General features: G+C 44.0%; 1 protein-coding gene across 20 annotated transcripts in view; it reads right to left on the reverse strand.

The window, feature by feature from the left end:
- HIC2 (HIC ZBTB transcriptional repressor 2) overlaps positions 1 to 16856 on the reverse strand; it is a 135850-nt gene that overhangs the window by 15374 nt on the left and 103620 nt on the right. For 13 of the 20 annotated variants that reach the window (XM_075898268.1, XM_075898249.1, XM_075898258.1 and 10 more), the window contains one exon: positions 1981 to 2124. The exons of 3 other annotated variants lie outside the window; for them this stretch is intronic. The gene's annotated coding sequence lies outside the window, so the exon portion shown is untranslated. Of the gene's footprint in view, positions 1 to 1980; positions 2125 to 6882; positions 6994 to 14474; positions 14764 to 16856 lie in introns of all 20 variants that reach the window. 4 more of the 20 variants (XM_075898255.1, XM_075898256.1, XM_075898253.1 and 1 more) reach the window with 4 other exon arrangements.

Raw genomic sequence — 16856 nt, forward strand, 5'->3', positions numbered from 1 at the left:
GCTACGTCTACACTGGCCCCTTTTCCGGAAGGGGCATGTAAATTTCATGAGTCGTAGTAGGGAAATGCACGGGGGATTTAAATATCCCCCGCGGCATTTAAATAAAAATGTCCGCCGCTTTTTTCCGGCTTTTAAAAAAGCCGGAAAAGAGCGTCTAGACTGGCCCCGATCCTCCGGAAAAAGCGCCCTTTTCCGGAGGCTCTTATTCTTACTTCAAAGTAGGAATAAGAGCCTCCGGAAAAGGGCACTTTTTCCGGAGGATCGGGGCCAGTCTAGACGCTCTTTTCCGGCTTTTTTAAAAGCCGGAAAAAAGCGGCGGACATTTTTATTTAAATGCCGCGGGGGATATTTAAATCCCCCGCGCATTTCCCTACTACGACTCATGAAATTTACATGCCCCTTCCGGAAAAGGGGCCAGTGTAGACAAGCCCAATGTGTGGCAGGGAAAGAGGCTAGACCCTGAGACGTTGAGTACTGAAATATCCCTATTGCTGATAAAATCCAACAAGTGGCAATTAGAAACTATGTATAGAATTAGGTGTTGTTAATCTTTAGCCCACCATGCACATTTTAAAAGATAAAGGAAAAGGTGGCATTCTCCTTGACTACCGGCTCTCCCCAGCACCTCTGTTTTTTTCATGTTCACTGGAGAGCGGCAAACAAAAGAGGGAAGTTTATTCCCTGTTCTTTCTTCTTCCCCCCACTTATTTGGGTATCTCTAGCTTTTTGCCAAAGAGAAGACTGCACCGTGTCCAACTGCCCCTGTGGACAAGTCACTTCACTTCTCTAGGCTTTGGGTGCCCCATCTGTAAAATGGGGGTGAGATCACTAAGCCCTTTGCGAGAGGTTTGGGTGAAAAGTGCTTTGTCAGGATGTATTCGTCCCACAACTGTCTGCACTGCAGGAAACATGGACTGTCATGGATACTTACCTCCCTGCAGTTCCAAGGTGCCTCATAGATTCCCACGGGGAGCTGCAAATGCCACATAATTAAACACATGTAGGGGGGCAGGCTTTCAGCTCCAGCCCTAAGGACATGCTGACAGTGGTATCACAAACGGCACCCTCCCATCCCTGGAACACAATCAAAGCGCTGGAGCTGGAAGCAGTGTCAGTAATTGCCCCCTTTTTATTCTTTTTCTACTCTTTTTTTTTTTTTTTTTTTTTTTTTTTAAAAAGAGGATCAGCAAAAGCTCTAGGTGGAAAGCGGGGAGGGAGGAACACCAGGAGATCCTGGTGGGAAACTGAATGCAGCACCAAGGCATTCATGGAGAGAGTCTCATACTTCATCTCTAAATACTTCAGGCTAGCCATGGAAGCACACCAAGGGCAGAGAGGTGCACAGCAAGGGCTGAGCAGCACGCATAGTAGGAGTAGGCTGCACAGTTCAAGCAGTAGGAAGGGGATGGGGAGAAACGGGTGGCTTACTGATATCTCATCCAACAGCAGGATAAGATGTTGGGAAATGAACATTACCCATGACTGGGGCTGCTGGATTGAAATTAGTACTGTGCAAAGGGAAGTGTTTGATGACTAACGCAAATACCCCAGAATTGCTACCCAATCTCTTTGGCTTGGGTTTTGTCACAAGTATCTTTTGGTTTGGTATCCAGCAGTGGGATGCCTAGACATGGAGCACAGGGTAAAACAAGCTCAGCAGCTAGGGACCCCTGGCTTTTGCCCTCAAAATGTGAAACACGGAAATGTGAAAAGATTTGAGGTTTCCTGCAGTGCCTTGTCCCCCTGCCCAAAAGATAACAAACCATGCCAGATACCTGCTGCATAGAAAGCTGCACATGGGGCAGAAAAACACAAGAGGGTGAAGGATGCAGGGGTACCTTAAGGCCAGTATGTGCTGACAATACCAGGAAAACAAAGGGACTCCAGGTCAGCATAAAGCTTCAGCAAAACAGGAGCACCTTGCTAGGTGTTGAAACTACGAGCGTTAGAATGCAGGTTAACCACTTTGTTGCCGCTTACCATGCCAGGTACATTGGGCTAAAGGCACCTCCATCCAGTGCTGCCTGACGTGCCAGGTACATCCCATGATGTTCCATTGAAATCACAACAGGCCATCAATAGAACGTGGCTGCACAGATGCTGAATGAAGAACCAGCAGGGACGCTGTTAAATGCAATTAAAAAACTGCAATCAAAATTGAAATGTACATTTCAAACGGCTACCTAATTCACAGACAACAATGGCTTCTATCATTAACCCCTTCTCGGACTGCTGAGCTGCACGGAGCAGGGGTGTGCGAACATTGTGGGGAAATCCTTGCAAACCTCTTGGCTCTTCTTCCCTTGGAGGTTGTTTTCTCAGAAATTCAAAAACCTGAAGAGCTTTGGAGGGGAACCCGGAAATTGCTTGCCAGGGAATAGCTTTCCCTAGGACACCTTCATCTCATTTTGCCCCCTGAAGGATGTCTAGCAACTAGATACTACCCTGGTGGCTGATGTAGAATTATTTCTATGTAGTTAAAAGCTTCAAGCCACAATCTTCAGAGTCCCATTCTCTACACAATGCTTTTTGCATGGCTGTTGAAGCAGCAATTTTAAAAGCTGCCACTGCCGGACCTTGAAATCCTTCAGTCACAGAGCTGCCATAACATTAAGCCAATTTGGTTGTGAGCCCACTTATACACAAAAGGGGAAGGGAGTGCATTATTCTAAGACAGAATCTCACAGCAAGACGGCAGTACAGACACTACAGTGGCAGAGCTACAGTGCTGATGCTACCATTCAGTAGTGCCATAGCATAGATGCTTCTTTTGCTGATGTTCACAGCCATGAGTGAGGTTGCTATGCTGATCTTATATTTATGTTTAGACCAGGCCTCAGCATACAAAAAAGAGCTTATTGATTCTTTAGGAATTTTACTGTCTCAGATCTTGTCTGCAATGATCAGGAGATCTGATCGATCTTTCAGAGTTCAATTTAGCAAGACTTAACTAGACTCACTAAATTGAACTCAGAGGGTGTCCCCACTGGTGTCTGATACTCCTGTTTTTGCGAGGATTAAGGGAAGCCTACCGGAACATTTGCTCCCATTACCTTTCACTCTGGAGATGCTGGCAAGCTCGGCTTAAGGTAAACCAACTCAAGCTACATATTCTACATAGTTGGAGTTGTGTATATTAAGTCGAATTGCTGGATCTAGGGTAGACCTGGCCTTAGAGATTGAGGATTAAAATTCATGGCAAATTACACCCTGGTTCAAAACTGTGAAACAGAGGCCTGCTTCACACCAAAAATTTGGGTCAATCTAATTGCATCACCCACAGCTGTGAAAATTTCACATCCTGTGCACAACAGATAGCTCACCCTGCTCCCCATTGTAGACAGCTAGGTTGATGGAAGAATTCTTTCCTTGATGTAGCTACCACTTCCCAGAGAAAAAGCCCCTCCATTGTCGTAGGTAGCATCAACATTAGTGTTGCGGATGAATATTGCTGTAATTAAAATGTATAATTCTACCCTTTCCTGTCCAAAGGAAAAAATTATGCATCCTCCCCATTAAGTGAATGTTACACAGATGAGCCAGGCTTGTGCAATTCCTACAACTGCTGAACCTCCTCCCTCAGATTTACCACAATCAAATAAAGGAGGATTACTGGGAAGGATAATCTTTTAGAGGAGACATTAAATACAGGTCTTTTTATAGGACTATTTGTAGAAAAGGTATGCCACTTGTGAAATCAGGGAAGTAATTAAAACTATATTTTGCCTCAAATTGGAGGAGAAGCTGCAAAGCACTTTTAGTGCTGTGACAGGATTAATTTTGTAATTGGGGTACACGCTTGCACAATATGTCTGGGCCTGATAAGCAGGGGACCAAGGACAGAACATGGATCAAGGACAGAACATCTTTCCCTTCCCCAGCTCCTCTTGGGTTAAGGGTTCATTATCTCCCAGCACCACCCCCACCCTGCCCCCACTATTGTCTCTGTGGAAGCCAGTGGGTATTCCTGTAACCCCCCAAAAGACTCTGAGGTAAACTTTTAAAGGAGGGCAAGATATATATATATATATATATATATATATATATATATATATATATATATATATATATATATATAAAAAAAGTCAGGAAGAGGAAGGCTGATTGGAAAGGTCATAGAGCATCTGATTTTGGGTTCAGACCCAGTGTTCCCTTGAATTTTTTCAACCGTGTGCAGAATAAATTTTTTTGTATGCATCAAGGCATGTGTGAATGTGCACCATCAATAGAAACACATGCTGCTGGCTGTGGGCACTCCACCAATCAGCTGAGCAGCATTTGATTCTCTCCTTGATTGCTGCCCAAGCGCTCAACTCACAGGGAACTCTACTCAGACCTCCCTGACTTGTGAGGCATAATTTTTATGAGGGACAGAGTTGATATTTCATAATTTTCCCAGCAAAAGTAAAAAAATTACAAACTACAAAGCTTTCCCAAGATGAATAAAACCTTGGCCTACCTTGATAGCTACTCATGGACTCAAAACCTTGCCTAGCAACACATTATACATTGGCACAGTTCTAGTTCTTTTTGTCTACCTTGTGTGTTTGTCCAGACGGGAGTTAATGATCTTATAGCACTTTTTAAGCAAGTTACATGCTCCCCTCAAAATGAAATTACTAGACACTTTGACTGTAATAAACTTCCTTAAAGGAGATTGATAATAAATGAGGACCACTTGCTATAAAGCTCGTCCGTGGAGAGGATAAAGAATGGAGAAAGAAGGTTCTTCATTCTGCCTGGATATTGCTGGATTCAGGCCCAAAACAAACAGAGTTGAACCAATACCACCTGTATTCTTCTAGTTAGCAAGCAAGTCATGTTTATGCTGAAATATCAGGCTTTTTGCAGTAAGATTATAGCAGTCAAAGCAGGTCAGATTATTTTATTGACAAGATTTTATCCAAGAGGTGAAATTTAAGCACATACACTCTTACTGACCCAGTTTACACTGGTCCAGGAACTATGGTCCAGAACCCGTTTAAAATGGACCACTTCAAGGGTTAACAGCCAAAGCTGTGTTTAAAGCGTGTTTGTATTAGCTTCAATACAAGGGTTTGAGCCCCCTGTGAATTAGAATCTTTACTCTCTCTCTTGCTCTCTTTTGCTTTTTTTTTTTTTTTTGGCACAAGCCAGTGACATCCAGGTTGCAAGTAAGCTAGGGCTGAGTAAATAATGGTGGCTGCATGTGCCAACACTAACTCTGTGAACCATGTGACGATACCCAGCTTTAGGAGTAGGGGTACTGAGCAATGCATTAAAGCATTTCTGGAATCTGGAGTGAGACAGCAGCTCGCATGCAGATTTACACACAGATTACAGAAATTTGCTGCTAGCTACTGTGAAACAAGAAGCTCTGCTCAGCTGTTTCTGCTGTAGGGGAAAAACAGCTAATAGAAGCAACGCAGAATTATAAAAATAAAGATACATTGCCCACTCATAGAGCATTCCATTTCACGCTGAGCCCAAGCTACCACTGGTAGCCTGTGCTGTCCACCCCAAGCAGCACTCTTACACAGAACACGTTGGTCTACCGCTACCCCTGTGAATGAAGCAGTGAAAACCTTGTGATATATTTGCCAAGCACAATGGACCCCAGGGATGTAGCAGAACCATGAAACAAAAACCACAAGAGACAGGAGGAGCAGGTAGCAAGCAACAGACATGGACACTCCCGCAACTTGCTGAACAAGTTCACTAACACTTGCATTTCGACAAAACCTATCAGACAAAGGCAGCCCTGAAGCCAAGCAATCATTTGATATGGCTTCTTTATTTCAGAAAGGCATGTGTATCCTAAGCAGACCCAGCACATATACGCAGGAGACATCCCTGAGGCACTGACTCCATGGGTGTTCCGGGGCTGGGCACCCACAGGGAAAAGTTAGTGGGAGCTGAGCACCCACTGGCAGCCAAGCTGCCCCTCTCCCATTTGCCTTCCCTCGCACATCCCGCTCGCTGGTGGTCCCACTGACCAACTCCTTCCCTGTCCTCCAGCTGTTCCAGAGCACCACAAACAGCTGATCTGTGGTATTCAGGAAGCTCTAGGATGGAACAGGAGAAGCAGAGACAGGGTGCGAGAGGAGGTGGGGAAGAGGCAGGGCAGGGGTGGGTTCTTGAGGAAAGGAATTGAGAGAAAAGATGGAATGGAGGCATGACCTGGAGTAGGGGGTGATCCAGCAAGAGGGGAAGTAGCACCTCTCTGCTTGAAGCACCTCTCTGCCAGCTCCATTTTGTATGCAAAATTCTCCTAAATTCTTACACTAGATTAGATTTGGGCCTTGATATACAGAGTTCTTCCGTTAAGATTTACCTCTTTCAAAGAGGTCAATTCTTAGGCTCATTCTGAAGTGGTCGGATCCTTAAGGACCGCAAAGATTACATTGAATAAGAAGAGGAAAGACTTCTAGTCCTGGGAGATGGCACGAGGGAAGGACTCTTGCCCACAGCAAGTCAAAGAATTAAGGTTTCCTCTATCTGCCCTGGCTTGCTATGTTTTACCTTGTGATAGCAGGCTAGGGGAGTGGGCATGTAACAGCCCCATGCCACAGCTGGCAGGTGACTAAGGAGAGGTGGAAAGTTGTTTAGGAGATTCCATGCCCATTCATGGGGACAGAAATTATATTTTGTCTTTGGGGTGTAGGCTTAAAGCTGAAGTCAAAAACCTCCAGGCAGGCAGGTTTCCCCTTTAGCTGTCTCACTTTGCAAAAACTACTGTGACCATCAGACTAAGCTCCAGGTACAATGGCAACCACCGCCAGCAACATGCCTGCCTGACCCCCACTACATCACGTAGAATCAACATCCAGACTTCACAGCCACGAACTAACTTATAAACAAGAGAGCTACATTCATCAGCCTTGTCATTCGTTCTCCCCTCACCTACTTCACATCCTTCCCAACTGGGCACTGGTCCGTAACTTGTTCGTAACTCAGGGAGCAGCTGTAATCCCACTGTCACAAGACAGGAGCTGGACATCCTAGAAGCAGTGGCTGCAGAGTTTAGTTGGCAAGGGAAGAGAGGAAAATCAGGTTTTAGATTCTCAGCTGTGGTTTACACTTAAAATTTAGATCAATCCAGCTACATTGCTCAGGACTATGAAAAATTCACATCCCCTTAGCACCACCGTTAAGCTAAATTTGCCCATGGTGCAGATTCAGCTACATAAATGGAATTCTTCCACTGACCTAGGTATGGCTGTTTAGGGAGATGAATTCATGGCAGCAACAGAAAAAAGCAGCTCTGTTGATACAGGCAGAATTACAATAGCATAGCTGTAGCAGTGCTGTGGTAGCACTAGTGTAGACATACCCTCAGGATCCAGGGAAAGAGAGTGCCCCTCTTAGTCTCTGGCACTCTCTGTTGCCTGAATGTGGCTATGTCTACACTAGCAAACTTCATAGCTTGACTCCACTATTCCTATCTACTACCCCTTTCATTGCTGCAATTGCCAGTAGAGAATTAAGTTGTAAAGTTTGCTCAATAAGGCACTGGTGTGCTGAGGGAATGGAACAGAACTGGAGAAAGATTCTCTGCAACACACGTCCCATTTATTTTGTGATGCTCCTGGGCTCAGTGTGCTTCACTGGTTGTGTCAAGAGAGGAGCAAAGGCAACAGAGCTGACTGTGCAGTGTGATACCAGTACAATAAGCCCAGATGCTCACTGCTACAGTAGCTGTACTCAGGGCTGGCCCACAACATTTTGGCGCCTGAGGCGGGGAGCTCAAATGACACCTTCATGCTACCTTTTCTCCTGCCTGCCTGTTACGTCTCCTGTGCCCTCCTTCCTCCAGCACAGCACCCCACCATCTCTGTGCATCTAGAGCAGAGAGAATACATATGCACCAGCAGCAAACACAATTTTCTACACTCTGGGTCTTAGTGGCCCCCCCCCCCCAATCTGGCATCTGAGGCAGCTGCCTCAGTTCGCCTCATGGTAAGGCCAGCCCGGGCTGTACTAGAACTCAGTAACAAGGCAATGACAGGAAGGTGGAGGAGTGAAGAAGGTACCTGAGCATATTTCTCATTGCCACAAGAATGGAGACCAACATGTCATTGCATTTCTACACCCTGAAGACCAGACAGCACAGAAGTTAGGTGTCCCCAAAATACAGAGAAATAGATTTGGCCATTACAGATATGAAGTTTCTGCCCAGACCCAAATGGCTGTGAAGCTAGTGACGAGGTAATGCACTAAATAGCAAAGAAGTCATCCATCTCAGCAAGAAAAGAAAGATGCTCCCTTGGTGCTTAATAGCTGTTCAAGGTAACTATGTACTATAAATTGTTTGACAAGTAGTACGTGATTCCTCTGCCCCATACAGGTCTCCACTTCTGAGTGAGCTGCTGGACTATTGTCCTGGAAAGCCCACCTTCTCCCACCAATTAAAAGCAAAAGAGCAAAATCAGTAGAAGATTAAATTGGTCACAGATTCATCAGGACAGAGCACATGTCTAACTTTATAAAACATCTTTTAAACTTTATGGAACACCAAAAAAAGAGTAATGAATAATAAATAATCTTCATGGAGCAGAGATGCTAGCAGTAAAATTGCAAAAGTGCTGCTGTTTTATACCTTAATCTGTGCTCTTAGTAGCACTGCTAGAAATAATGGTTGCCTCAGCTGACTCTATAACAAGCACTCCTGTTCTAATGTGAGAGCGATTTGGAAGATTTCCTGCGCAGGCCACCTGTTTTTATTGGCATGGCTGATGTTAATGTTAATGTTTCAAGAGAGAGGTGATGAGGATAATTTTAAAAAAAGCTGTGGTAGATTTCTCTTCCCTTCATCCAGTGTAATCTAATTTTCAGTCTGCACCTTGTACCACTAATGATCCATTTGCAAAGCATCTATGTCTGTAGGCATTTATACCATACTGAATAACATGATAGCTGCAGCCCACGGGCCAGTTGCCTCAGAGTATGGAGGACCAAATTTTGCTCTTACTCCATGAGAATTGTGCCCCGAGTTGGTAGAACCAGTCTATATAGCACAATGGTGAAGAGTTCCCTCACATCCTCCCCAATAGCTCTTCTTTTAGCTCCCCACCTTCCTGTGTAGCTTAGTTTTCCACTCTTGCGTGTTTTGCTACCAGTTTCAAATGCTGATAGAATTCAGCATGGCACAATCTGAAGCAGATCTAACTAGGGACGTAAAAAAAAGTCAATAAAAAAGATAACCATGTAACTGCTAAAAATCTCAACAGTTAGATGGTTACATCCGCAGTGGGCTCTGCAGTATATTGCAGAACCCGCAGTGAAGCCTCTTCAGGGGTGAGGCCACTAGCCTTTGCTGGCCCTGTTCCCATGGAACCGGCAGCTGGGGCAGAGTATAACCAATAACATTAACCAGTAAGCATCAATTTATCAGTGAACTGGTTAAACTATCACATCCCTAGATCTAACAGCACACCATTCAAAATTCTATTTGCTTGGGGTGTGCCATTTTTTATTTTCTGGGCAGGTCAGTGGAGACACCTCTAGTATTTTCCATCATCATCATCCATCACAATAGAGGCAGGCAAGTAGATATTGATCTGGGTAGGTACATATTGCTACTTAACTACCTATTCATTGGCTGAAGGATGGAAACCTCAAGGAATATTTTACATGAAAACAGAATGGATTCCTCTAGGTTCTTTAAGCTACATTAGTACAATCTCATTTGGCTAGTTCCCCCAAGAGTTCTGGGAAGTGAGAGGTAAAGGCAGATTCTACTCATGGAGGATAACCCTGGATGAAGCAGGAGTTACTGGAGACGTAATCATGAAAAGTAAGTTGTAACAATCCTGACTCAAGCAAGGAGGTGCAAACACACAGTCTTTGTGCCAGAGAAAGATCTCACAACATGAATAGGTGGGGCCACATTGAAATTTTAGGCTTGGCTGGCAGGTTTCATAGGCACTCCTGGTGAGAATTTCACACAGGTGTATTCAAAAGCTGCTGCAGCAATGAAAAAAACCCCTAAATGACCATTTACATATAAAAGACTGATTAATCACTTCCGATAAAGCTCTCCCCTTCCCACTTAAAGGGGCATGTGGTTAAAACAGCAGGCTGCACAGAAACTATTACACTGGTTTAAATGGAGTAATTGATCCCAAAATACTTATAGCCACATAAAAGAGATTAGAGTCTGGCCCAACAAAACAGACCAAATTCTATCAACAACCTCAAGGAACGTGGATGCTTGATATCAGGGGAGAGAAGTATTGTTGCCACCTGCCATTTCCACCAGAATCCACTGGAGAAATAACAGCGAAAAGGGGCTGTGCTCTTGACATGCTGTATTCTCAAAGACCTGTACCTAGTATTTATCATCACTTGAGGACCATGGCAGAACAGCTTTTAACCACATACAACCCTTCCACTCAGCTGGGCTAAATTAAAAATGAAGCATCACTGTACCACAGCACAGTTGCATTAGCACAAGTTCAGCATCCTTGCTGCCTGAAACCACATCTGGTGAGGTTCAAGCAGGTGAAGAAACTGCTCTCAACAAGATTCCTAACCACACTAGGTAGGAAACAGGAGTACCCTGATGCAATCCAACTCCTTTACTCCCACTGCTTGGTTGACTGACTGATCTACCACCTCAGCTAACTCAAGGTGATTTCTCTAGAATTCGGCAGAGATGTTAGTCTTTAAAAAAGTTGCTCAGTCATTTTAAAGAATTAGAATAGCAAAAATCACTTCACCTTTAATGTTTCCCCTAATCTTTCACATCCATGTGCAGAATAAATTTTGTTATACGTACACAGGCATCTGCAGATATTACCACCAGGAGAAACTTGCTGACAACTATGAGCTCTGTGGGTGCTCTGCTAATCAGCTAGGGGGCATCTGAATCTCTCCTCAGTGGCCACCCAAGTGCCCAGCTTACAGGGAACACTGCTGGTAGGTATTCTCCATCCCTGACTACTATGATGCTAGTGTTCTGAGGCTTTTCTTTTCAGATTTTTTATTAATACAGGGTGTGGCCAAGATTCCTGCAGTCCCATAAAGTTTGTTTTCAGCCACCAGTCCTTGCTCTCCATGTTCTGTGTTGTCGTTTAACTCTAATTTACCCCACAATGTTTTCTAAGTGCCCAGTTAGCAAGTGGAAGTGTTGGTAATGCTGCTAGACAATATTGACCTCTGTGGCTCTGCAAATTCCCTAATTCAGCACTGTTCAGGTCTCGAGGGTGCCACACTAGACAGGTTCATCCTTTACCACTGTTCCTGCAGACAGAGTAACAATGAAAATACCACAGTATCCAAGATTCCTCTATGAGTTCTCACAAAGTTAGTCCTTGCATATTCAGGTCTCCCAGGGAAGTCAAGGAGAATTTTGTAACATGGTATTTACTGGGCCCCTCATCCTCTTGCACATGGGAGAAATCCTAGATGGATGGGAGCTGCTTGCAGAAACATTCCACTTTCAAAGGGGGTTATTTCCTTTTTAAAAAACACTAACTTTTTTAGCCAATTTTTCATCAGTCTGATTTAATCCGTCCCAGCTGTAGAGGAGAATGCTGGCTCCTTCACAGAGATATTCCCAAATGCACATATTCATTTCTAAACAGGTAATGGGTCTTGGCACAGCTGCTAGATCCTATGCAGAGGTTGCTTGTGACTTGTTGGGAAAGGAGTTGAATTCTCATCTCCTGTTCTAACCGGGAGGCAATTCACCCAAGAACCTGGAAGAGACCCTGGTCTAAATTTATGACTGTTTTTTTACTATCCTGAGTATTTAGCAAAGGTTCTCTGAAGGCCTGCAGATGGGTGGGATGGGGTTGAAGAGAGGGAGTAAAGAAGTCAACAGCCCCAGGGCCTGGCAATTCAAAAGGGCCTTTAAATCACAGCTGGAGCACTGGGTGGCACTGAAGGGTTGCTGGGGGGGAGGGGGGGTGAAGGTTAGCGCCATCCCTGCTCTTCCAGGAGTGCAGGCTTCCCCCCCACCTTGTCCAGGGACCCAGCAATTCTCTTGGCCTGCCCTCCCCCCGATTCTCTGCCATCCCTTCCTGAAGTTTCTGTCAGGGGAAACTCAACATAGCTCTATTGGATTTAGTCTGTTCTTTGTACGCCAGCATTACTGACAGCCACAGAAACATCTACAGTGCAACCACGAGGATTTATGGATAGCTTTTGCCCTTGAAACTGCAGAGCCAACAAAGTGATTTTGGACAGCAGGTTTGGTGAACCTCAGAGGAAAGTTGTCTTACCCCACCTCCCCCCCCAAAAAACCAAACCAAACAAACAAAAAAAAAGCCACTGTCATAGTAATAAAGTGAAGGACATGGCTTTGGAATTTTGCATTCCCTCCATGACCCACCAGAGACTAGAATAGTTTTAAAAGAAACACCTGTACCTAAACATATCAGCTGAGATATAAAAGGAGCCTAAAAGTATGTGTTCACTACAATTAAAAACCCACATCTGGGAGGGTCCCAGAGCTCAGGCCGCAGCCCCATCCCAAACTTCTCCACTACACTGCAATTAAACAGCTCTGCAACCTGAGTCAGCTGGCATAGGCCAGCTGTGGGTGTCTAATAGCCATGGAGACATAACCGAAGTGACTTAGGAGTTGTCCACCCACAGTGATTGCTTATACCCATTATAAATTTTTAGAAAGTTGCTGAATAATATTCTCATTTTAGGATATAAAACAAGATTTTTTTTAAAATGGCAATGACATGGATTAGTTCAAAACACAGAACTTTAAGGAGAAGAAAATCCAGATTCAGATCTGAATTTTATATGTAGGAATGCTTGTGATTAAGAAACAAAACCTAAAATCTAAACTGCCACAATCTGCATGAGCAAGATATTTATATCTCCAAACTGAAATCAATGATTAATGTTATTCTCCCCTGGTTTGAATTAAAAAAAAAAAATTGTAAGGGACCCTCTTTCCAATTCTGGCAGCTGAAATTTCACAGAAAAATGCAAGACTTGACAAGAATGGAGGAAGGTCTCATGAGAATGCTAACCCACTTAAAAAAATATCCACCACTTAACATGGCCAAAATCCCATACTATCAGATGGATATCGCTGGATGTCAGCCATTTGGAATTCTGTACCACTGAAATCAAGCCTCCACCCTCAATGCAGCTTTCTTAGATCATAGCTAATTAAAAAAAAAAGAAAACTGTTAGTTATTTGACTCTGCTTTTTTTTTTAAATTAATTACTATTTTCCTATAAAGGGTAAAGAGTATTTTTCTTTTAATGAGTCAAATTATGGGAGAACTCAGTGACAGATTATCTTAAAAATAGTTGGAAGGAAAAAAAATAAATTAGAAGGAAAACACCCACAAAACATAAAGCCCTTTGCCACCACAGGTTATTTTCCCCTGCTGAGAACAAACATTAAATGCCATTCTGCCTCCCCATTTGAGACATTGAATCTGAGAGATCCAGCATAAAAGGCCTGGTGAACATTGTGCCCAATAAGAAATGTTTTTTTAAAAATGGTTATAATGACACTGAAATCATTAGAATATTCACAAAAGTTCCCCTTGGATTCAAATCAGCATGTGGGAGTGAAGGATTAAGATCAAGTATTCACAGCACTTCCTAGTCAGATGCTGAGATATCAAAGACTGCAGAGTAAGGTGTACTGGTGTTTCTTGGAGCTGGTGTGGCTACCCAATAGCAAATAAGAACTGAGTGTGTGCGTATTCTAAATATTGTGTGTAGATTAAGTTTGTGATCTAGTTTTACTACTCAGATAGGAAAGCAAGAATAGCAGCTTTGGACTAATGAAGCTGTTTCTGAGCAAGCTTTTCCCAAACCACTCTGCCAACATATGCCAACCCTGCTCTTTGGAATCACTCAACGTCACATACACACCAAGCCTGACATGCCAATTGAGTCAACTTCTTTAGTCAACAAATTGGGGAAAATTGGGGCCATTTCATTGTCTCTCTTACATGACACAGAAAATGGAGTTACTCTGATAACAACAAGCTTGGAGACATCTGAGCAATGAGTACACAATACTGAATTTCAGTGTTAAGACTTGTGTCATCACCTTCCATCTGAGATTTCAAAGCTTTTCACAACATTCCAGGACATATACATGGTTGTGAGGAACAGTGTAGGGAGGTATGCAGTACTCCCATTTTACAGGCAGGGAAAACAGGGCACAGAGAAGTCAGAAATTTCCCCCAGGTCATTCAGCACAACAGTGACAAAATGTAAAACAGAACTCAGGTTTTCCAAAGCTCCAGTCTGATGCTTTAACCACTAGACCACTCCTCATCTTGAGAAAGGAAAAGGCTCCTTTCCATGGAATTTGCAACTCCCTTTAGAGTAGCTGTGGAGAATTCCTGTCAATAGGATGAAGGTGGCAATTGAGCTGATGGAGAGCCAGAAAGAGAAAAAAAGAACAGTTATTTAAATAAAAGGCCCGAGGTTCCCCATGCCGAGATGAGCTGCATCTCCACCCATGGGCAACATGGGATTTTCCTCAAGGGCAATAGCCCTACCTTGCTTTGGCGTGGAACTCTCCTCCCCAGCACCATTTTGTTTTAGGCCAAAGCGATATGAAGATCAAGCCATGCAGGATGCATTTTACTTTTTAAAACAATTCTCTTCCCTTTCAGGAGCTCAGTGAGGATATTCGTTGGCTTGTCGAGCCTCTTCCTGGAAACGTTGCAACAGCCGAGTCAGACAGAGAGTTCAGAAGTTCTCCTGAATGGTCCTGAAACAACAGCTGCAGCTGGAATCTGCTGCAAGGCTGCTGTGCATCGTGTCAGCAGTAGGTAGGAAGGTCTTCTGAAACCAAGTGTAACAGCTCAAGTGATTTGGCAAGTCTAGGCAGAAACGCTAAAGACCTTAACGCAAATACAGCCCCAGGAAAATGAGGGGGAGCTCAGTGGTTCCCTCCCACTTCAGGGCTTTTTCTTCAATCCTGATACACTTCATTACATTGCACTTCAAGTCAGATTTTGGTTTCTTTTCTGAAGAAGGGAAAGGGCGATAATGATCCACAAAAGGCACAAACTCTAGCATTTGCCATCTTCTCAAAGAGAGGTGTTTTGTCCATTGGCATGTTTACTGTCACATGAGCCACTGGATTCCAGGCAAGTAAAACAGGCTTGCTCACTCCAGCCAAGGAGTGACACATTCATGCCTGGCATTACTTTTCTGGAGGGTATTTACTGTTTTCTTTTTAGTGCTACTTTGAGTTCAAAGGGTTCAGTGAAGCCCCATTAAGCCATTTACATCAAACTGGTTAGTTAATTATCTTGTTGTAGACTTTAAATTGGTGATTTATAACCCCCCTCCCTCTACACACAGTCACACACACCCCGTATATGCCAGTATTTGGAAGCAATTCAGCAAAGCAATGCATTTTGTGGAGTGGATGACAGATGGGAAAAAAATCCCACACTTATGTTGCTCTGAATTAAATTGTTGAAGGGGGGGAAGGGAAAACACCCTACTGTTGGAGGTGCCATAGTTCAGGAGACTATCAACAGGTAGAATCTTTCTAATTCGGCACCCTTGGGACCTGCCCAGTGCTGAACCAGGGAATTTGCCAAATCATGGGAGGCTGATGTTGTAATGAGCAGGTCTCTATTTTTATTTCACCAAGGCAAATAAATGGAACAGCACTTGAAATGCTGCTTAAGAATGTATGACCAGGGCTCAACAAACTATAGAATCTACTCACCCGGGGCGAGTAGATTTCAGCCGCATGCCTTGTTTACCGGCAGCACGTGCATGTGCAATGCGGCTCTTGCGCAGTGTGGGGCTGGCGAGCGGCTTTTGCCACCATTTGTCAAGCCCTGTGTATGACTATACTGATATAACTTACGCCTATGCCTAGCTAATGCTTATCAGCTCTCTTCATAACAAAGTGTTAGAGTGATTGCACAATTTTACTCAATTGGCACAAAGAAATAAGTAGAAGCAGCATAAAAAACATGCTTACACTTAGCAGCATAACCAGCACTTCCACTGCTTGCTGGGCTCTTAAGACATGTAGGGGTAAATTAGAACTAAATACCAGCACAGAACACTGAGAGCCAGGACTGGTGGCTGTAAACAAATTCTGCAGGAAACTCGGCCTCACCCATGGTAAGTGGACATCTATCTAACTAAAAATCATGCTGAACCACAGCTGTGGCTGGACCAGATAATGCTGGACTAGAGTGGCTGAACCTGTAATTGAGAGACAAGTGCTCGCTATAAGTCTGGGTCAATTCTCTACTTCCTCATTTATTCTTATGTAGTGTGGTGGATCATATCTAAGTTGGGCAGGACAGCTCTGACAACAAACTGTTCTAGTACCCTGGTATCATCCCTCTCAGAGATCTACAACGTCCATTTAACACAAAAGTTCATCAGTTTGGCAGGGAGAGGCTACAGCATGAAAATTTCAGCCGTTACATGCAGGGGAGGGGATTGCAGCTCCATGGGAGCCAGTGCACACCAGGAACTTAAAAGCCAGCTCCCCACTCATACTGGGTGCCTGTGTGTTCTAATGGCACTTTGCTCATGGAGGCTTGGGTTATTCCCATTAGAGATATTAAAATGCGTTTACTTAAGTAAACATGTAACCACTGAAAAATTCAGTGATTACAGTGTTAACATATGGGGCAGAGGGCAGTCGACTCCTTGGGAGCTGGTGCCCGCAGGGAGCTGGCTTTTAAGCTCCTGCATGTAACCATGCTCATCAGGTTACCAGGCACATGGTTACATTTTCACATCCTTAATCCCCATCAGTCTTTCCAGCCATTCTGGATTTTCATAGGTAAATGAGATTGCAGAGGCCCATAGCCAGAAAATGTTAGCCAAGGCCCCCAAAAAACAGCAAAAAGGATGCATGTTAGTTTCCCTTCCCCATCCCAACCAGCTCTTAT

Source organism: Pelodiscus sinensis, chromosome 15 (genome assembly GCF_049634645.1).
Source record: "Pelodiscus sinensis isolate JC-2024 chromosome 15, ASM4963464v1, whole genome shotgun sequence".
Lineage (NCBI taxonomy): Eukaryota > Metazoa > Chordata > Testudines > Trionychidae > Pelodiscus > Pelodiscus sinensis.